The following is a 22,383-nucleotide window of genomic DNA, read 5'->3' as shown; positions in this document are numbered from 1 at the left end:
TATATGTACCACATCTTTATCCAATCATCTGTCGATGGACATTTAGGTTGCTTCCATATCCTGGCTTTTGTAAATAGTGCTGCAATGAACATTGGGGTGCATGTGTCCTTTTGAATTATGGTTTTCTCTAGATATATGCCCAGGAATGGGATTGCTGGATCGTATGTAGTTCTATTTTTAGATTTTAAAGGAATCTCCATGCTGTTGTCCATAGTGGTTGTACAAATTTACATTCCCGCCAACAGTGTAGGAAGGTTCCCTTTTCTCCACACCCTCTCCAGAATTTATTGTTTGTAGATTTTTTGACGATGGCCATTCTGACCTGTGTGAGGTGGTACCTCATTGTAGTTTAGATTTGCATTTCTCTAATAATTAGTGATGTTGAGCATCTTTTCATGTGCCTCTTGGCCATCTGTATGTCTTCTTTGGAGAAATGTCTATTTAGGTCTTCTGCCCAGTTTTTGATTGGGTTGTTTGTTTTTTGATATTGAGCTGCATGAGCTGTTTGTATATTTTGGAGATTAATCCCTTGTCGGTCGCTTCACTTACAAATATTTTCTTCCATTCTGTGGGAGAAATTTTCACTCCAGAAAAAATTTTGAGATAGCTGTTACTTTTCAAAGACTGCGGACACTTTTTAATAAGGAAGATTTTTATTAAAGGAGTATGCCATTAAGGTTTGTTTTTTCAGTTTGTCATTTTACTCTTTCCTGATAATGTGTGTGTACATATATGTATAGATTTGTATATATTTTATATGTGTGGATATATTGTATATGTTATATCACATATATTATGACAATTTATTTTGCAATGTATATTAGTGGCATATTCGTATATTAGACAAACAGACTGAACTCAAGTAACCATAAGGCAAGCACTATTGGACATACCATTAAACTAATCAAGCCACCGTAATGAAACTTTAGATACATCATTGGTACTTTCAGTTTATTCTTAACAAAAGGAAAATTTAGGCATAAGAAAAAGTCTTCTTTTAGTTTGTTATGACTCAGATGTTTGGTGGTTGAAATCTTAAGTCTGGGCTTTTTATGTATTCAGATCGGTTTCCCATCTTTCACTCCAGCCATTGCCTCTACTTCTTCTGTCATGTGGCTTTCGTGAGTGGTCATCCTCAAGGTGGGTCCTCTCATCCATGCAACTGTGAGCTAAATCTCCACCAGGAGAACCCCTTTCGAGAGACCTCTTTTCAATGAGGAAAGAATCCTACTGGGAGTTTCAGAAACTTGTATTGTACAGAGTACCAATAAATTTTTGGATAGGTGGAGGCATTTTCCACTAAGTGATTCCTAAGACTGGATGCCCAGTTGAAGACGTCTCAATAATGCCATGCCAGGAAATGATGCTTATTCAGTTCAGCCCTGTGCTTTGGATTGCTGCATTGTTTATACACTGGATTCTTAGAGTCTTGTCTCACACCAACTATGATGACTTCATTGTTATTCCGTCCCCTCTCTAGTTACTCTTGAATTTTATCCCTTGCCTTCCCTAAAGTAAAGGGCTCACCTGTCTCCTAGGCACTCCATCCATTCATTTAATCAATATTTATTTGCATCTATGATGTGCATTGGGACTGCCACAAAATGATGAAATGGTAGTTTCAGCTCCCAAAAGTTCATAAGCTACCGGAGTTACAGGCTGGCAATTCCAACACAATATACTAACCACCATAACGGGGATTTGGCCAATGGAAGCAGAAACAAAAATGATGCCTTAAGCTTGAACAGGGGCAAACCCAGGGAAGACTTCCTAAAGGAAGCAGTGGTTTAGCCAAAACTAAAAGTCTGTAGGAATTTCCTGAGTGGAGGGCTGGATGGTAGGAAATTCCAGCCAAGAAAGTATAGGCTGGACGGTGTGGCTCAGTGCCCTGGGAAGAATGGTAGAAGATAAAGCAGGATGAGTAAGCAGAAACTTCTTTGTGAATAGCATCCTATGCTTAGATTTTTTCCTTATGGGAGGAGAAAATGGGAGGATTTGGAGGATGGTGACAAAAACACATTTGCATATGAAAGATAATTATTCCAGGATGGATTTCCAGGAAAGGGTGAGACTAGAGATCAGGAGACCGGTTAGTAGATGATTGCTGCAAGTAAGCGGTAGAGCCAAATACAAATCCAGTGACCTGGCTCCAGACTGAGTACTCTTAAGCACGACCTAGGCTGCCTCTCTTGCACAGAGTTCAGGAGTGGAGGCTCAGAAGGCCATCTGCTTGGGTTCAAAACACTACTCTGACCCTTAGGTGGAGTGGGATTTTTGGCAGATCAATTTGTGTGTGGGGGGGAAGATTAAGTGGATAAATATTTATAAAGTCCCAGTAACAGTGTCCAGTATATAGTAAGCGTTATGTGAATGTTGGCAATGACGACGATGATGGTGATGGTTATTGTGATGATGATGGCAAATGTGTCTCTCAGCAGCTCCCATGGGAGGCAGCTCAGCTGGTGTTGACACTTTGCATCATCAATTTCCAGTACATAATGGATTTCTGGAAATTGTTGGAACTGATCAGTTGCTCTGGATAGGAAAGTGGAGTCATTTGTCAAGTTCTCCTGAGTATGACCTTGACAGTGTATTGGCAGTGAGGTTTCCAGTGAGTTTCTGGAACACTAGGTATACCATATCCAGAAGCAAGTTGAACTTTTCCAAAAGGCAATGCATATAGATGGTTACCTGATTACCTCCTGTTGTAGGGTTCTCAAACGCTGGGGAGCATCAGAATTGCCTGGAGGATTTGCTAAAACAGATTGCTGGTTCTCACTTCCAGAGTCTGTCATCAGTAGATCTGGGGTGGGGTCCAAGAAACTGCTTATCTAACAAGTTCCAGGGTATGCTCATGCTGTGGTCTGGGGTCCAGATGTGGAGGACCGCTGCACCGGTGTGTGCTCTGCAGCTGCTCACTGAAGCATTCCCAGCTTCCTGCTGCACCCCAGACCCTCCCGCTGAACAGCTCTCCACTCCCTCGCTGCGTACATGCTCCGGCTCTGACCCTCCCGGGGGCTGTGTGCTGCCTGGATCTTTTCTTCATCTGTATCGTCAAGAGATTGGCCCAAATCCCCAGGCCTGCAGAATCAGAATTTAGAATTTCTATGGCCGGGGCCCAGGTACTTGCATTTGACCAAGTGCCCGGGGGATTCTGATCCTTATTAAGAGTCTGAGAGTTACAGGACTAGATATTCCCAAAACCCTTCCAGCTCCAGCACTGCAGGATTCCAGACTCCCTCCATGGGAAGCTCCCATGCTGCCTCTGAGGCCAGGTTCTGCCTTTAAAAAAAACTGAGATACAATTGACAGAAAAGATTATGTTAGTTTCAGGTGTAAAACATAACGATTGCTATTTGTATGTATTGCACAATCATCACCACAAGTCTGGTTAACACATGTCACCACACATCGTTACAAATCTTTTTTTGTGATGAGAACTTTTAAGATCTATTCTCTAGCAACTTTCAGATATGCAATACATACATACATATATATATATATATATATATATATATATATATATATATATATGTAGAGAGAGTCACCATGTTGTACATTACATCCCCATGACTATGTTTTCTTTTATTTAAACTGAAGTATAGTTGATGTACAATATTAAATAAGTTACAGGTGTACAATATAGTGATTCACAATTTTTAAAGGTTATACTTCATTTATACTTATAAAACATTGGCTATATTCCCTGTGTTATACAAAATATCCTTGTAGCTTATTTCATACATAGTAGTTTGTATAACTATTTTATCAGTGGAAGTTTCTACCTTTTGACCCTCTTATCCAGGAGCTGCCTTCTGATGGTGCGAGATGGAGCTACCCCTTCTGACCCTGCTTATACTTGGGGCCCAGGCGCCTCCCACCCAGGAGACAGAAATCAATCAGCGGAATCTGCTGGAATCTCAACTTTACGCACCCCTCTTGATAACACACGCATTCACCCCGTGCTCTGATGCCATCCTCCTGCACATCTCCCATTTCTCTGGCCCTCGCAGTATGTTTGCCTGATCTGCCCCAGCCGCCTCTGCCTTACATATTCTTTTCTAAGAGGCAGTCCAGGCCTGCCCACCTCCACGCCCCGAGTGGGCTAGCAAACCTTCTTTACCTGGTGATTCCCGCTCAGCTGGCAGTTCGGGGCAGGACCAGTACAGATGAAAATGGCTGAGAAACCGGTGAGCCAGCTGTTTAGTGAGCATTTACTGTGCCCGTGTGACATCCAGTTCTGTTCCAGGCACTGGGGACACATCTCTAAAAAGACACAGACCCCACCTTCAAGATCTTACATTCTAGTGGGCCAAAGACAGAAAATAAATGAGTAAACAACAAATAAAAATGAGGATTTTGGATGAGGTTGACCAGGAAGGAATCTGTGAGTCCCTGCCCTACAAATGGCTTCTCACTGTTGCACTCCACAGTCCTGTGGAAGTGGACGCATTATCCTCGTCTTATAGAGACGGGACCTGAACTGAAGCTTGGAGATAAGTAACTGACTGTGGGAATACATAAATACTGGCAATACATACAGTTCCCACAAAACAGGGAACTCTAAGTATGTTGTTAAGTGAATACAGTATCACTGAAGAGTATTCACAAAAGGATTTTATAGATAGGTTTTGATCATATATTATGGATATATATGTGTGTGAGTATATATGCATACATATATATATATGTCATGGTTATATACATGTGTCTATATACACACACAGGAAAAAGATCTGAATGAACATACACTAAAATTTCCATTGGGAATATCTCTGGAGAGGAGAGTGGAATTGCTGGGAGTGAAGGAGGACCAACCCTTTTTCTTACCTTGTTCTGTATTGTTTGAGTTGCCTAAAATGAGCATGTATTCATGCAGTCCTTTCTTTTTTAAAATTTATTTATTTTTGGCTGTGTTGGGTCTTCGTTGCTGTGTGTGGGCTTTCTCTGCTTGCGGTGAGCAGGGCCTACTTTTCGTTGCGGTGCGCAGGCTTTTCATTGCGGTGGCTTCTCTTGTGGAGCACGGTCTCTAAGCATGCGGGATTCAGTAGTTGTGGCTCGAGGGCTCTAGAGTGCAGGCTCAGTAGTTGTGGCGCACGGGCTTAGTTGCTCCATGGCATGTGGGATCTTCCTGGACCAGGGCTTGAACCCATGTCCCCTGCATTGGCAGGCAGATTCTTAACCATTGTGCTACCAGGGAAGTTCTTGCATTCCTTAGTTTAAAAAAATAAATAAAATATTTAAGAAACCTTCTTCTTGTCAACATCCATATACAGTCAGTGTTGCTGGAAAGAGATCTGAATGTGGATCTAGTGCCCTTTTAACCCCACCACATGTCACCCCCAGGCAGACGTGGAGGCACTGTGATGCTCACTCTTGGGTAGAAGAATTGTGGGTGGGACACCCCGGTGGGAGAGGCTAGGACATCAGAAGCCAATCTGCATGATTCTGCAACTCATTGGAATCACTTGCTGCTGAATTGCCTACAGCTCTCTGTTTTGGAAAAAAACAGGCGACTCTGACATTTTTCATTTGTGAGTTTGATTTTTCATCCCATAGTTAACTAAAGGATCACAGACCAAAGTCTGTCAACATCCCTAGGGAATCTGGGCAATGAATGCGAAACAAACTACTTTGGCACCTCAGTGATTCTGATAACTGCGGCCAGCCAGGGTATGGAGGGTTGGTGTGTCATTCTCTAATTTGAATTTTCAGGATCTGTTTCCTGCCACTTGGCCCGCTTGCTGGCTGTTCTTATCTGTAATGCTGGGCTACAGGATGGATCCCTGGAACGAAAGCCTGGTGAAAATGACTGGGCAATTCTTAGGATGAGACAGAAGGATACATTTATAATACTTCAGGTTGCTGAGCAGCTTCTGTACCATTAAAGACAGTTTTTGCAGTGGGACAGGTAGGATTACAGTGACACATTACATAACCACCTTCTGAGGGAGGGCAGGTACATTTCAGTGGCAGAAAAAGACAATCACTCTGTTCTACCATGATTAACTGCTATTAATGATTTAAATGTTGCCTTATCATATTACATCATGTATTTCTGCTTACATCCAGTGACCTACATAAGGAAAGCCTTAAGTACTAGGCTTTTGGTCAAAATAATCTTTTCTTAAAAAAAAGCATACATGCTCAAATTCCAACTAAATTCTTTCACTGAGATCTATTAGAATATTTCTTTTTGAGGCTTTCAAGTATTTTAGAATAATAGACATAAACATTAATCTTAGCAGCATGTTGGTAATGGTGGCAGGCTAAGCATTTTGTCTCTATTCAGTTCAGTTCTTGAGTTCCTACTGGAGCAGAGCACAGTACTAGGCGCTAGGGAGGAAAAAGAATGCTCTTGCCTTTTCACTGTTTAATGGAGGATTAAACAATTACACGTGTATACTGCAAACTGAATATTTAATGTATCAGAAGCAGTACAAAATGCGACAGAGGCTGAGCAGACAGAGGGAGCGTTTTTGTGTGGTTGTGGGGTGTGGAGGGGTGTTAAGGGGGAGGATGGTGATTCGACAGGTGTGGCTGAGGGAAGGGACATCTGTTCTGGAGTCGGGGAAGCCGATGTTTTGGGTCCGTGTGAAGTCACTGCAGAACAACTCCCATGAGGCTGGTCTCGAAACACTTCTTCTCATTTCCATCCAGAGGCTATCTCCTGACTCCCACAGACATCCTGTCTTAGAGGTAATGGTCATATCTCAGAGCTCACTGTGTGTGAAATGACGGAGAGGCAGCCACCAGGGCTGAGCTTCAAGATGGGTTCATTTCCTTCATTCTCTTCGTTCTCTGGGGAAGGACTGGATGTGTCAGTTGGTAGCTTACAGAAGCCCACTTTGGCTCTTTCAACCTACCAATGCTGCACATCTGCTGGAGTTAAAGTAAGCCGAGAAAAGCTGGACTTCTGGCATCTCTTGAAATGAGAGTCGGGCAGGGGATGGGTGTTGCTGTGCCTGGGAAAGTTTGTACTGTGAACCGGAGAGGCACTGGTCACACAGTGCGAGGGTAACGTATTAGTTTTAGGAAGTGGGGTGCAGGGTGGTCAGGGCTGAAGCCAAAATGTCTTTGGTCTTTGTTCTCTAGAAGTAGGGTGGTCTGTGGGGAGCAGGCTTAAGTGACAAACATCTTTGCTAGGCAAATTAGGCTTGGGGGAGGTCTTGCCTCCCTGGTACGTGAGTGGGGACGCTTCAGAAGTAACTCAGGACATCCAGTTTCCCATAAAAGCGGTCCCCAGGATTTCTTCTGTTCATTTCCCTGAATGGCGTGAGGCAGGTTACACGAGAAATAGTTCATCAGATGTCAATCTCCTAAAACCTTGCTCTTTTAATCCATATCACCAAGAAGGCACTGAGCGGCACATTTCTGCCTTTGAAGCAAGTCTCAGTGGGGCTCAGAGGCCGAAAAGCACCTGATTGCCGGACACCGTGTCAAGAAAGATGGTTAAACTTTTACTGAGTTGAGATGGGAGCAAGAGATAAGTGAGTATTCTTCCCACTCCCTGCTTTATTTTATTATTATTATTTCTAACTGGAATATAGATGACTTACAATTTTATATTAGTTTTAGGTGTACAAATGGTGATTTGATATTTTTATAGATTATACTCCATTTAAAGTTATTATAAGTATGGACTACATCTCCTGTGCTGTGCAATATATCCTTGTAACCTATTTGATACATAGTAGTTGGTACATCTTAATCCCTTTTCTCTATCTTGCCCCTCCCCCACCCCTCTCCCTACTGGTAACCCCTAGTTTGTTCTCTATATTTGTGAGTCTGTTTCTGTTTTATTATATTCATTCATTTGTTTTATTTTTTAGATTCCACATATAAGTGAAAACAAACAGTATTTGTCTTTATCTCTCCAACTTATTTCACTAAGCATAATACCCTCCAGGTCCATCCATGTTATTGCAAATGGTAAAATTTCATTCTTTTTATGGCTGAGTAATAATATTCCATTGCATATATAAACCACATCTTCTTTATCCATTCATCTGTTTATGGACACTTAGTTGCTTACATACCTTGGCTATTGTAAATAATGCTTCTATGAACATTGGGATGCATGTATCTTTTCTAATTAGTGTTTCATTTTCTTTGGATAAATATCCAGGAGTGGAATTGCTGGATCATATGATACCTGTATTTAAAATTTTTTTCGAGGAACCTCCATACTGTTCTCCATAATGGCTGCACCAATTTACATTCCCACCAACAGTGCACGAGGGTTCCCTTTTCTCCACATCCTCGTCAACACTTGTTATTTGTTGTCTTTTTGATGATAGCCATTCTGACAGGTGTGAGGCGATCTCTCATTGTGGTTTTGATTTGCATTTCCCTGATGATTAGTGATGCTGAGCATCTTTTCATGTGTGTGTTGGCCATCTGTATGTCTTCTTTAGAAGAATGCCTCTCCAGGTCTTCAGCCCATTTTTTAATCAGGTTGTTTGTTTTTTTGATATTGAGTTGTATGAGATCTTTATATATTTTGGATAGTAATCCCTTATCAGACATATTATATGCAAATATCTTTTCCCATTCAGTAGGTTGTCTTTTAGTTTTGTTGACAGTTTCCTTCACCGTGCAAAAGCTTTTAAGCTTGATTAGGTCTCATTTGTTTATTTTTGCTTTTGTTTCCCTTGCCTGAGGAGACAGATCCAAAACAAATATTGCTAAGGCCAATGTCAAAGAATGTATTGTCTATGTTTTCTCCTAGGAGTTTTACGGTTTTCCATCTTACATTTAAGTCTTTAATCCATTCGGAATTTGTTTTTGTATATTGTGTGAGAAAATGTTCTAGTTTCATTCTCTTACATGTAGCTGTCCAGTTTTCCCAACACCATTTTTTGAAGAGACTGTCTTTTCCCCACGGTATATTCTTGTGTCCTTTGTCATAATTTAACTGTCACAATTTGCAGATGACATGATACTATATACAGAAAACCCTAAAGTCTCCACCCATAAACTATTAAAATGAATAAATCAATTCAGTAAAGTTGCAGGATACAAGATTAATGTACAGAAATATGTAGCTTTTCTATATACTAACAATCAACTATCAGAAAGAAGAAGCAAAAAAAAATTCCATTTACAACAGCACCAAAAGGAATAAAATACCTAGAAATAAATTTAACCAAGGAGGTGAAATATCTATACCCTAAAAACTGTAAGACATTGATGGAGGGAATTGAAGATGATACAAATAAATGGAAAAATATCCTGTGTTCATGGATTGGAAGAATTAATATTTTTAAAATGTCCCTACCACCCAAAGCAATTTACAGATTTGATGCAATTTCTATCATAATACCCATGACATTTTTCACAGAACTAGAACAAATAATCCTCAAATTTGTATGGAACCACAAAAGACCCTGAATAGCCAAAGCTATCTTTAGAAAAAAGAACAAAGCCAGAGGAATCTTGCTCCCTGACTTCAAACTATACTACAAAGCTAAAGTCATCAAAAGAGTATGGTACTGGCACAAAAACAGACACATAGATCAATGGAACAGAATAGGTAGTCCACAAATAAACCCACACACATATGGCTGATAAGTATGTATTCTTATCTTTGTTGGCCTCTTTGTTTTTAAAACAAACAAGTATAAAACATGTATTATAATTTGTCTAATCTTGGTTATTAGAAGACAATTTTGGGTGTCTTCCATGGAGGGAAGGGACTAAGAAACAAGGGAAGGTACCAGAGACCTGTGTCTTCCCAATAGTGTCTCCTACACTTCATTCTAAACTTTAAACCTTCATCTTAAACCTAAAAGTATTCTCTAAGCTTTATTTCATTTTCTGTGCAAATATTGCTGACACTTCTTTTTATTATTTTTATTGATTTATTTTACTAATATTGATGATAACTTTAGAAATCATTTTGTATCACTCTAAGATTCTGGGTTTTTAAAATAAATTAAAAAATTTTTGTGTAAAAAATAGGCTTTTATTTCAAAAGATAGGTAATTTTATGCAAATATTCTTGATGAAAACGGACAACTCTCTCTGATATTTTTCAGTTTTGTGATTTTGATTTCCACTCCACAGTTAACTGATTGAAAGAATCACAAACCAAAGTTCATCAAGATCAGTAGTTAATCTGGATAATGAATGCAATACTAACAATTTTGACAATTGAGTGATTCTGTTAAGTGTGTAACTCTGAAAAGCACTTGAGTCAGTGGGAAGGAGAAAGTCAAGTTGGAGAGTTTGGTGAGGTGAAAATGTTAAATTATTTTCTATCACTAATGTTGTTTTTCTTACGTTAACTAGGACTTACCCTTGTATCATTCTTTCTTTGTATCTTCAAAATCATATTATTTGCATTCTGTAGTTTGTCCAGGGAAAATAATTTAATCTCTCTTCTTTTAAGCTAAATCAGAATGCTATCAGTTACCTTATTTACCTGAATTTAACAGGCATGTGAAGTTTAACTCCATGGGCTGCATGCACAACCTTCTGACATTTATTAATTTACTGAATGGTGAGTGGAGAAACAGCACTGCTGCTGTCCCCATGATTTTAGGGATTATCTCTGGTCGAGAATTGGCTTGGGCCCTAATGATTTTTTAGGTGGTTGTGTTTGTCTAGATGGGACCCGGCAGAGAGAGCATCATTCCATTCCCATCACGCCTGATTTAACTTGGCTTTGGATGATGGATTCGAACCTTTCACAGTAGATTACATCTATTTAACCATTATTTCAAGATCTTGTCTTTTTGTTTGAACAGCTTAGCTCCAGAGATAACATTTTATAGACCCATGCTCCTTCTAAACAAATGTCACTCTCATCTGGACCTATTCTGATGTCTCTCCCATGGACAATGGATTTTACTGAGTCATCCTTGGTCTGACCTTTACCGATTCCTCACTGAGTTATTCGCGATAGAGCTGGGGCCACGAGTAAAATCTCTGAGTTTTGGCCACTGATTTTCTCTGTGCAGACCAGAATAGAGCAGATAGGGATAAAGCCATTAAAGAAATTTTTCACCACCATGCTGGGGAGCACAGGCTTATACTGCATTAATGTACAAGGCAGGGGGTTTGTGTTGGAATTGAGTTTGATCCTTATTACATGGTTAGGATAAAATCTATTTGGGTAGTATAAAATTGCTAAAGTAATGTCCGTGGAAGTAAATAGCTGGTTGATAAAAGAGTTTTGGCTGGTACTTTCATTCAAGCCTCTGAACAAAATCCAGTGATAAGGGCTGGGTTAGGCCATGACACTTGGGTTCCTGGTGACGGGGTGCCAGCTTTTTGTTGTTGAGATAGTGTCCATTCCCCACTTCTTATTTGGCAGCAGAGAACAGCTCCCATGGGCCAATAAAGCCAGAGCAATTTGGAAAGTCAAAATTTAAAGCTAGAGCAGCCAATTTAGACAATTTAAGCAAAGGATTATTTTCTTTGAGTATAGGCTGTCCAAGGAGACTCAAATTCTGTGCCTGGCTCTGCTATTTTGTTTTGGCTGGCTGACTTAGAGGTTCTGTTTTTCCCCCTTCTCCAAAGTAAAAATATTGACACATATGAATTCAATGATATGATCAGGGGCGAGGGATAGATGTGATGATAGCCAGCAGATTCTGAGATTCTATAAACATCACGCTGCTTTGGGAGACTTGGGCATGATTTGATGTCTCCTAATGGGAAAGTGAAGCACCCTGGGCAGCCAGTGGAACGCTCCAGCCCTGTTCTGTCTGTTGCTCCCCTCCTTCTCTAAGAGCTGAGGCTATGTCACTGCCACCTTCAATGAAGTGTCACAGCTGTGCTTGCCTCCTGGCCAGGAGTGTGTCCTAGCTCTCATCGGGGCTCCTCTGTTCACTGATGCTCCCCACAGCTGGGACTTATGTGTGTACCCCACCTCTAGGACCCAGAAGATATGCCAGGATGTCCCCAGTTCAGTCCTCAGGAAAACCCTGAGCTTAAAAGAGGGGGTGGCTCTGTGTACCAGCAGACCGTACACTTGATACAGGAATTAAGAAACCTGAGTGCTCTCCCCAAATCTGCTGTGGATTTGGACTCTCCACTTGCAGAGTTACACTGCACAGCTTATGATAAAGCTATCCTTTGATCTTACGACAAGTCTCCTGCCTAACTAATTCAAGAATAATGAGTTCCAGGTACTGAGGTTAGGGGAGGTGGTTGGAAACTCCTTGGCCTGAGCTTCTTATTTCCCCTGAAAAGACTTCCGTTAGTCACTCTCCAGGTGCCTCCACTCATACTATTGAGATATGGGCTGGTCAGCTGGGTGTGGATCAGCCCTTCCTCAATCTCTCTACTCATTCCAGTCTGCTTTTCCATTTTATTTTATTTTATCTATTTTTATTGGAGTATAGTTGATTTACAATGTTGTGTTAGTTTCAGGTGTACAGCAAAGCGATTCAGTTATATATATATATATTCTTTTCCAGATTCTTTCCCATTATAGGTTGTTACAAGATATTGAATATAGCTCCTAAACCCTTGTTGATTATCTATTTTATATATAGTTGTGTGTATCTGTTAATCTCAAACTCCTAATTTATCCCTCCTCCCCTTTCCCCTCAGTAACCATGTTTGTTTTCTATGTCTGTGAGTCTGCTTCTATTTTGTAAAGAAGTTCATTGGTATCATTTTTTTGTAGATTCCACATATAAGCAATATCATATGATATTTGTCTGTCTCTGTCTGACTGACTTAGTATGATAATCTCTAGGTCCACCCATGTTGCTGCAAAACTCAAGCCCTACATTTTAGAGCGGGCACTTGTGGTTTTCCTGGCACTGGCCATGACTGTGGCTAACTCTGGAGTTTGGCATCAGGAACACCATTGTTCCTACACAGTGAGCTGCCTCCTCCAGCCTAGTCTTTTTCAGTAATGAGGCTGATATCTTTTATCTACATCTGCCTTACTCTTTGTCTTATCCCTCATTTGGTTTAGAGCTCTGGTGGGGAAAACAGAATAGTTGACCCTCCATATCCACAGATGCAGAACCCACAGGTACAGAGGACTGGCCCTACTACGCCATTTTATATAAGGGACTTGAGCGTGTGTGGATTTTGGTACTTGTTGGGGTCCTGGAACAAATTCCCTGCAGATACCAAGAGAGGACAGTATACTTTACTGGGCCCCTAACACTGTATTTGATAGTCAAAGATGATTAGAATAGTCTCTACTCTCAGGAAGCTCACAGAACAGTGGTGGGGAGATGGGGTAGATGGAAATGGAAGCAAAAAGTCATGAATTAGTGTAAGTGGGGGGCACTGTAGAGTAAAATTCAAGAGCTCCAGTTCTGGATTTATTTAACCTTGGCTGCGTTCCCACAGGTGCCACTTCCTAGATGAGTGATCCCGGGGAAGTTAATTTACTTCAAAGCCTCAGTTTTTCCATCTGTAAAATGGAGATAGTAATAACCACCTCACAAGTTTGTTGTACAGTTTCAATGAGATAATATATATATGTAAATTGATTGGCACAGATCTGAACACACAGAAGATATCAGACTTTTGGGCCACTGTTATTATTAGAAGTATTATGCATACCCTGTGGAATCACAGGAGGGGCACCTGACTCTTTATGTGAGTACTATTATCCCCAAAGAAATAGAAAATAAGTCTGCTCATATCATGAAGTGATGATAAGAAAAGCAACCCCAGACTGTACCTAATAATATCTTTTGAGCATCACTCTGTAGGTTCTACTTTGGTTTTCATTAATAATAGTTTGTACTGGGCTTCCCTGGTGGCGCAGTGGTTGAGAGTCCACCTGCTGATGCAGGGGACGCGGGTTCGTGCCCCTGTCCGGGAAGGTCCCGCATGCCACAGAGTGGCTGGGCCCGTGAGCCATGGCCGCTGAGCCTGCGCGTCCGGAGCCTGTGCTCCGCAATGAGAGAGGCCACAACAGTGAGAGGCCCACGTACCGCAAAAAAAAAAAAAAAAAAAAATAGTTTGTACCAATTGAGTGGTAGCTGTTGTCTAGACTGGCTTCAGGCAACAGACAGAGGGTAGGGCCATCATTGAGTAAGTAGGTCACTAATCTATATTTGTTTACTAAAGCAACTGTTTTCCCAAATGCCAGAGAAGAACAGAAGAAAGAGAAAAAGGAGAAGGAAAAGGAAGAGAAAGGAAAGGAAGAGAACTAAGGGAGGGGAAGAGAAAAGAAGAGAAGAAAAAAGTATACAATTCAATTCCTTCCCATAAATATGGCTGTGTAATAGTCTACACTAATATCACAAGAGTAGTGAAATTAATTTATAGACTTATAGTATAATAATTCAAAATTGACAAAGGAAATCATATCCCAGATTAGGATGGACAGAGTACAGGTGGAAAAGGGGTATGTATAAAAGATGAGGGAAAAATCCCCATAAAAAATAGAAAGGAACAGAGAACTCTACTACCATTTTTTTTTCTTGTCCACTTCTGCTAAGATATATGGTATCTTGTCCTCACAGTCACATATACACTTTTCCATCCATAGCATCTCTACAAGAGACTTAGTCTTGTGAGGTGATGGTTTTCATATGCACGTCTTGCTCTCATTTCAGTGTGCTGGTACTAGTTTGCAGTGGGAAGAAGGAAGCCCTTTTACAATCCTCCTGATTAATCCCAAGGTCCAACCGTCTGCTTATGACGTCGTCCCCACCATCCTCACCCGGCTGCCCTATTCCCACCTCCTCCTTGCTCTGCAATCATGACACACACACTTGCACCTCACTGTGTGAGGTTCCCTCTGCCTGGAACATTCATCCCCAGGCTGCCACACTTCTCACACTGTTATTCCCTTTAGGTCGCTGCCAATGTCATACTTATCGGAGAAGCTTTCTCTAACCATTTCATCCAAAATGGGACTCTCATGTCTCCCAGTATACCCTTCCTCTTTCCCTTGTTGTATTAGTCTCCAAAACAGTAATCACCATCTGACATGGTATACATATACATGTTTAATTGTTTATTATTTTCTTCTCTTCTGTGTTAGGTTGGGTTTCCTAAAAGCAGAAGCGGAAGGAAGGATTCAAATACATATTGAGGGAATCTTCAGGAAAAACTTTTAAGGGAGTGGGGAAGCAGCCAGACAAGGATGTGGTTTCAAGGAAAGTCTGGTCTTGGCAAGGAATTTTTTGGTCCATAAAATGCACCTGGAGACAAGGAGCTGGCCCTTTGACTCTATCAGTCAGTTATTGGCTGTAGACCAGGAGAGGGCATTGTGACATTTTGGCTGAGTCAGCACCCCTCAACTGAGGTTGGTTCTCTTGGGAGTGAAGGCAGCTGGGAGCTGGAAGCCAATACACATAGAAACTGGGAGAGGATGTGCTACCCGGGTTAGGGGGGACAGGCAACTGAATGACATCTTACATGCCTCCACTACAATGTAATTTCCATGAGATCTGGGGTTGACCTTTTTTGTTCCATGCTGTATCTAGCATACAGAATAGAGGAGGGTACATAGTAGGCCTTCAATAAATACTTGTTGAATGAATGAATGAACTTAATTGAACTGGCACAAAGCTAGGTCCCGGGATACAGTAGTGAATGAGACAGTTTCCTGCCCTCATGGAGCTTATGGTCTAACGGGAATTCAGATGCAGGGAATTAAAATTCAGTTGGATAAGAGACATCATAGGAAAAGCAGAGGGGGTTAAGAGCACACAGTAGGGATACTTACAGTCCAGAGTTTGGAAGGAGCAGGTATTACATTGTGGTATGATCAAGGGATGTCTTTTCCAGGGTAATTATTCACAGTCAATGGAGTACACATTGATAAAGTTGGGAAAATATTGTAATGCCTCTAAGATTGTATCATTACTATGAAGATTCCAGTTCAGTTGTCTTTCACCTTGATTTGTGTCTCAAATAGAGTGATTAAAAGGAGAACAACCTGAGCCAAGACCTCTCATCTCTCTATGTATCTGTTTCCTCACCTGTAAAATGAGAGGGTTGAACTGTGAGTTTCCTTTGGGAACTGACCTTCCTCAAGAGCCTCTACACTCTGTCCATTGTATGGGAAGAAACCACAGAATGCCAGACAGTCCTTTCGTGCCTCTAACTAGCTGGTATGCTTCGGGATTGAAGAATTCCCTTGGATGTTTGGTAATTGGTGTTTTTTTTTTTTTTTCTCTGAATACACCAGTGTGGTATTTAGCTTTAATGCTCAGTAAGTCTGTTTCAAAAAAAAGAGAACTTAATTCCCTGAAGAAAACAGCTACCACAGTGATACTTTGGCCACTGCTGGTACTCTGTCAACCCTGTTGATGCATGAATTCACTCACATGGTCTAATCTAGCTGAGGGATTCTATACTGATGAACAGGAAACACCTTCCTCAGTTTTTTTCCAATTTGCTTTTTTGTTGTGTGTAAGGTTCCACATATTTTGGGGAGTGGTGTGTGTGCGTGTGTGTGTGTGTGTGTGTGTGTGTGTGTGTGTGTGTGTGTGTGGTGTCCACGGGTGCATGAGCTTGCGTCTAGCTGGGGAAGAGGTAGTAGGAGTTGGCTTGGGTATTGTCTTCAGCTACAACGTGGCTTTCAATGTTTGAGTCATGTGCCTTAAGATGCTTTCATAATTCACCTTGGAGAATGGGAAAAAAATAGGTTTGGGTGAAATAGAAAAAGTCTTTTGAAATTTCACAGTGTGGTTATGTAACAGTGGATTATATAATACCTGAGGGTGAGGGCTGGAGAGGGACATTTTTCAGATATTTCTAGTAATTTGAAGTCATTAAAAAACAACAATGTTCTCGGGCATTATCATGTTTGTTGCTAGCTTTTGGCGGAGCTGTTTTGATGGTTGCAAGCTCTCCCCAGGCTGGGCAGTCAACCCGAGCACAGGAGTGGGTCTCTGGCTCAGAATATCTCACCTCTGCCCCATTCCTGCACTGCTTTTTCGCCCCTCGGTGGGTGCTCTTATTGGCTGGTCTGTCACCCACCCCTTGGAACAGTTGCTTTGACACCTGCCATGTCCGATGGGGCCCACCCCACTCATTTATTTTTCTGGGTTTGTGCTTGAATTTCTTCTATATTTAGAGCTTTGATTGAAGGGCTATAATATGTCAGAAAACTAGGTAGTTTGATTTACTAAATACTAATTTTTTGCAAGATGATAGTTCCCTGAATGCTAGTTAGTTATTAAATATGCTTTATATAAGTTTATTGAACGTGAGAATATTTGTGAAAATAAAAGGTGGGTGCCTATTGCCACGGTCATGAATTGAATGCTGACCTAAATAATGGTAATTTGGTGGAATGGGAGAAGTCCTGGAGTAAGAAGCAGGAGGGACCGGTTCTTGTTACTGCTTTGATGTGGCGTCTGGCAAGTTGCTTGATCTCTTTTGGCCTCAGTTTCTCCATGGGACTAGGTAAACTTTTAAGGATCCCTTTAACTCTATGAGAAAAATTCAGATCTATGTAGCTGGAAAGCTTGCAAAACCAGCAAGGATATGTGTTTTCATTCAGGTATCTTAAATTACTCTCCTAGAACTTTGGGTCAAACTTGGACTTGTGAACAATGGAACCAAGCAGGGATGGCTCTGGCTTATCAGACCCCCTAACTTAATTTTGATCAAATGCTGTTTTTTTTATGTAGTAGATTACTACAATAATAATGTGCTTGGGTGAAGGGTGTTGGCTCCAGACAAAAGGATTATTTTTCAGTCCTCCCACTTCTTCTAAGGGAAAGCTGATCTCTTTATCAAAACTGGGTGTGTTCTCTCTTGAGAAAGCCCTCTCCATAAAAGCCAATACATATATTGCCTTGGACCTTAAAGGGAAATTCTATACTGGAGACAATCAGAAATGTTCACAGATTTCCTTTTTTCTTAAGCAAAAACAGAGTTTCCTCAACAAATTCAGAAAGTTGTCATATTTGCATTGTTTTCCTTTTCAGAGGAGGGGGAGAGTACCCAGTACTGGATAGCGGGAGGAAGACTTGGAGGAAGTGGGTTTTAATTTTTTTCGGCAAGGAAGAACCCACTTTTGAGGCACCACTGTCATGAAATGTCACTTATATGATGGCCTATATACAGAAACCCTGTCCCTTTGCAGATGGGTATGTGTGTTAAGTGACATCTAGTCACACTTCCTTCACATCTAGTTGCAGACAGAGACACCGTTAAGGCCATTCGCTGTTACTTATACTAAGCAGAATAGCATAAACAGAAAGCTGTCCAGAGTGTCTAGAGTGGGTTAGTTGTTTGGGTTATTCCATTAATCCTAGATCAGAATTACCTTCATAACCTCTTTGCTCTTCCAATGTGCTCATACACCTCAGCTGGAGTGGGTGGCACTCGGCTGATCTACAGGTGGGAAACAATCCCCAATCCTATGGACATTTCCATACAAGGGCTTGAACTAGCCATAGAGACATTTCACACAATTTCAGGTTGCTTTTTTCCAACACGATAAATATGACAAAGAGAATTACATTAATTTAAAATATGGTAGTTTATTTAATGGTATAACGTGAGCCTAACTGCACTTTTAGCCATTCTTTTGGACATGACTAATGCAAGATGAGATGACCTTGGCAAGTCAAGGGTTAATGGAGTACCAGAGAGGGAGCAATTTTCCCCCTCACCTCATAAGGAGGAAAAGACTCAGTCATGGCTTTTTACTTCCCTCCTTGATTTATTAGACTTTAAGGGAAATTTAACATGGTATGTCCTTTGTATCAAATCACTAAATGATGGTATTTCACTTTGAGGAAATCCTATACACTAAAAAAGGAATTTAGCAATTTGTAGGGTACAATTCACACTGCTAGCAAAAGTTTCATTACTTCACAAAAGGCTCTTTTAGTGAGCTACCCCCAGTGCTTTAAAAAGAACATGCTAAGTGAGGAACTATATCAGCCTGTTTCCTGAGTAATGACTTCAAGTAAATTGACGCAAACAAGGCCAAATGGTCTGCATGCCGGGCAGGCCCCAGGAGACATCAGCTAATTTATAATTATAATACCCCTGTGCACTGGCATCAAACCTTTCACCTCGCTCGGATGCAAAACTGTACTTTAGTGCTCAGAAAGTTGCTGTTGTTGATTTTTTTCTTGACCGTGCCTCTAAACAAGAGGTTCTTCTAGGTAACACCTTTTTATTTACAAGAAAAACATTTACAAATCTTTTATTTTTTGTTGAACTTTGTTTTGACCAGAAAATAAGGGCCCATGTACGGTGTATTCATGGAGACCAAATTAACTAATAGGGTTTCACTGTGGGTTGAGTGTTCTGGGGGCAGTATTTGGGAACTGAACTTCCAAACAGAAGGCCAGTGTTCAGGGTCCCTAGGGAAATAATGACGGCCTGCTCACTGAACATTCTGTGCTTTGGGCGGGGCAGCCGAGTGTGGCAGGGAGGCCAAGAGCAGACCAAGTGTGGGTACAGGTTAGAGGGATGTTTTGACCCACGCAATTGATAGGTATTTTTTTTAAACAATGATATATCCAAGTTGTCATTTGGAACAACTGATGAAATCATGTAATAAATATATTTGTGGACGATTGGGGTTGGCTGTTAAGGGAAATCCAGAGCTGTCTTTAAAAATGCCTTGCAGACTCTGGACTCCGAGATGCTGTTTGCAAGCTGCTCACAGCTCAGCTACCCCTAAGTGAACAACTTTTTATCTCTGAGCTGGTGACTCTGGAGGAATTTTTTTTTTAAGTTGTTGTGTCAGAACCTTCTATTTTGAACCAATGGGCAAATGAGAACAAAGTAGAAATGTCTCTGGCTCAAGAAAAAGAGAAGATACAGCTAAGAAAACCTTAAACCACTATTTGTTTTAAATATAGGAAGCTTTTATTTTTTTACTTTTCTGTTTATACATCTATATCACCTCCCACCTGAAGTGATCAGGGTGGAGTTTGAAGAATCAAGACGACTTTTTAGAACAAGCATTCTATTTTTGTTAATTGCAAGCACAGAGAACAAAACAAAGCATGGCCTTTGTCCTTGGTCTTCTTCATCCCCCTTTTTGCCCCCTTACTTCCTTTCTACTTCCTCATTTAGTCTGAATTTTAATACGTAGTATTCAGGTGCACTCCTCATTCTCATTTCCTTTCAGTGGGATTTTCCAGTAAACACACTGACTAGATCGTTCATAGGAAATTACCCAATTGGTGGTGGGCACTTACGTGACTTACATACATCTGTCACCCAGGCATCTGCTTGTTGTTGTTTTTTTTTAATAAACATGTATTTTATTTATTTATTATTTTTGGCTGAGTTGGGTCTTCGTTGCTGTGCTCAGGATTTCTCTAGTTGCGGTGAGCGGGGGCTACTCTTCGTTGAGGTGCGCGGGCTTCTCATTGCAGTGGCTTCTTTTGTTGCGGAGCACGGGCTCTAGGTGCACAGGCTTCAGTAGTTGTGGTACACGGGCTCAGTAGTTGTGGCTTCCGGTCTCTAGAGTGCAGGCTCAGCAGTTGTGGCTCATGGGCTTAGTTGCTCCGTGGCATGTGGGATCTTCCTGGACCAGGGCTCAAACCCATGTCCCCGGCATTGGCAGGTGTATTCTTAACTACTGCCCATCAGGAAAGCCCTAGCCATCTGCTTCTTGTCTCCAGCAACCAGATCTACTTATTGGACAGACCGTCTCTGTCTCTATTTCTATATTCATCTTAACAAACAAAGGCAAATTTTTACTTATTAGGGGACATGATTTGAATAATTGGTTTGTCATTTTCATTCTTGCAAAAACGGATTTTAAGTGTTAATTAAAATAGAAAACTAGCAAAAACACTTTTTTTTTTAAATGACAATAACATAGGAGAGTTTTAAAGCAGTTACAGAGAGAACATAAGCATAGCTGTGTAGAGTGTGCCCAGAGGGAGTGAGAGGAAGAAGTCTTTAGAAGAAATGTAGCCCCCAGAGAGACCCTCCTTAAAGAAAGAGCTCACAGGGCTAATAGACCAGAGAGAGAGGAAGGTATGGGGAGAGGGAGAGAGAGAAGACATTCCACCCACCTTCAAGGAGGCAGATACCAACTTGCCCTGGGGGCCAGGGCAGTCTTGTTTGTATAGAATAAGTACAAACATAGTTTACCTAAAAGGTTTTCCAAGGAGAATTTTTTAGGTAAAATATTAAGATAGTAAATGTTTTAGTTGGATAGTTTCTAAGCACAATTAAGCATGAAGTGATCACAAACTCATCAATTTATGCCTGCTGTCTGTCATCATTAACACCCCTTTCACTCTCAGAAATGTCTCAGTGTGTGTAAAAAATCATATGCTAGTCAGGATCAGCCTTTGGAAAGGGGACCTTTATTGAATTAAGTGTTAGACCGCAGAATCCCATCTTCGCTGTTAAGGATTTTGCAATCTAAAATGTAAAATTCTAGAAATAGTATTGAGTGTGAAGGGAGGGTGAATACTTTTCCTCGTGTTAAGGACAAATACAAGGGGTGACCTCAAGTTCTCATTTCTGACTTCCTTTCCTGGTAACTCCTGCCCGGGTATCTCTAAGAGATTTCATCTTCCTTTGTACAAGGGTCAGGAAAGAAACAGGGGACAAGCGTGTATACGACATATGTACATAAATATCTTTTACATGAGAAAGACAAATACAAGTTACATTTTCTTGCTAAACTTATACAGTCAGGCTGCCAGAAGTTTCCATCTCAGGATATTGGCAAAGACACAGAGAGATCTCCGATCGTTGGGATTAAAGTCTAGAACCCAGTCGATTAGAAAATTCAGGGGGAGTTGGTTATCTTTCTGTGGCTGTTGCAGTAATGATGAGACACACTTGTAAATATTGATGCTGCCACCTAACCACAGCGTTGAAATAGAGTTCTTTCCTTACAGCCTTGGACTGCTTAGTAATCCTCAGAGGACATCTGCTCTCTCCAAGTCTCCCCCACCGAAGGGAACACGAGGACAACAAATGGAGTTTAACAATCCATCCAGTAGGGAGAAGCCACCAGCACAAATACTGGTCTTGGTCTCCAGTTTAGTTCTTTCTGAGTTTCCTGCTGGTTCGGTGTCCTCTAGTGGTAACTTGTCTCATGAATGAATAAGCTGGCACAGCAAATTGACTGTGAGATTTGTAGAGATCATGGTCTTTTCATGAGTGTTTTATAATGAATACGAAACCTGATGGCCTACAAAATCCTAAGTGCCAGGTAGTATGTCCTCTCAGTAACCCTCTGAGAAAGAGACTAATTACACCATTTTACAGGCAAGAAAACTGAGGTTCAGGGAGCCTAAGTGATACATTGTAAGACTCAGAGGCAGGATCTGAAACAGAATTCCTGAGCTTTCATCCTGATGTTTTTGTTTTGTTTGTTTTAATTTTCATTGTATTTTACTTCTTCATGATTCTAACAAGATAGACATTTTCTGGCTACAAATGAGTCACAGAGGCAATGGAGGGAGGAGCCTCCAGAAGACTGGGTTTATCCTGCTG

The 22,383-nt window shown here is 41.0% G+C and overlaps 1 long non-coding RNA gene across 2 annotated transcripts in view; it reads left to right on the top strand.

Annotated features, from left to right (window-relative positions):
- Positions 1 to 5,225: 5,225 nt before the first annotated feature.
- Positions 5,226 to 22,383, top strand: part of LOC113613060 (uncharacterized) — a 65,152-nt gene continuing 47,994 nt past the window's right edge. Inside the window, exons 1-2 of one of the 2 annotated variants that reach the window (XR_003430072.1) lie at positions 5,226 to 5,534; positions 7,354 to 7,490. This is a non-coding gene — a long non-coding RNA (uncharacterized LOC113613060). The other variant, XR_003430071.1, reaches the window with a different exon arrangement.

The sequence above is a fragment of the Aethalodelphis obliquidens genome, unplaced genomic scaffold (genome assembly GCF_003676395.1).
Source record: "Aethalodelphis obliquidens isolate GAN/ISIS:26980383/991018 unplaced genomic scaffold, ASM367639v1 scaffold84, whole genome shotgun sequence".
NCBI classification, from domain to species: Eukaryota; Metazoa; Chordata; class Mammalia; order Artiodactyla; family Delphinidae; genus Aethalodelphis; species Aethalodelphis obliquidens.
The sequence above is the reverse complement of the archived record's forward strand: the minus strand, read 5'-3'. Positions and strand labels throughout refer to the sequence as shown.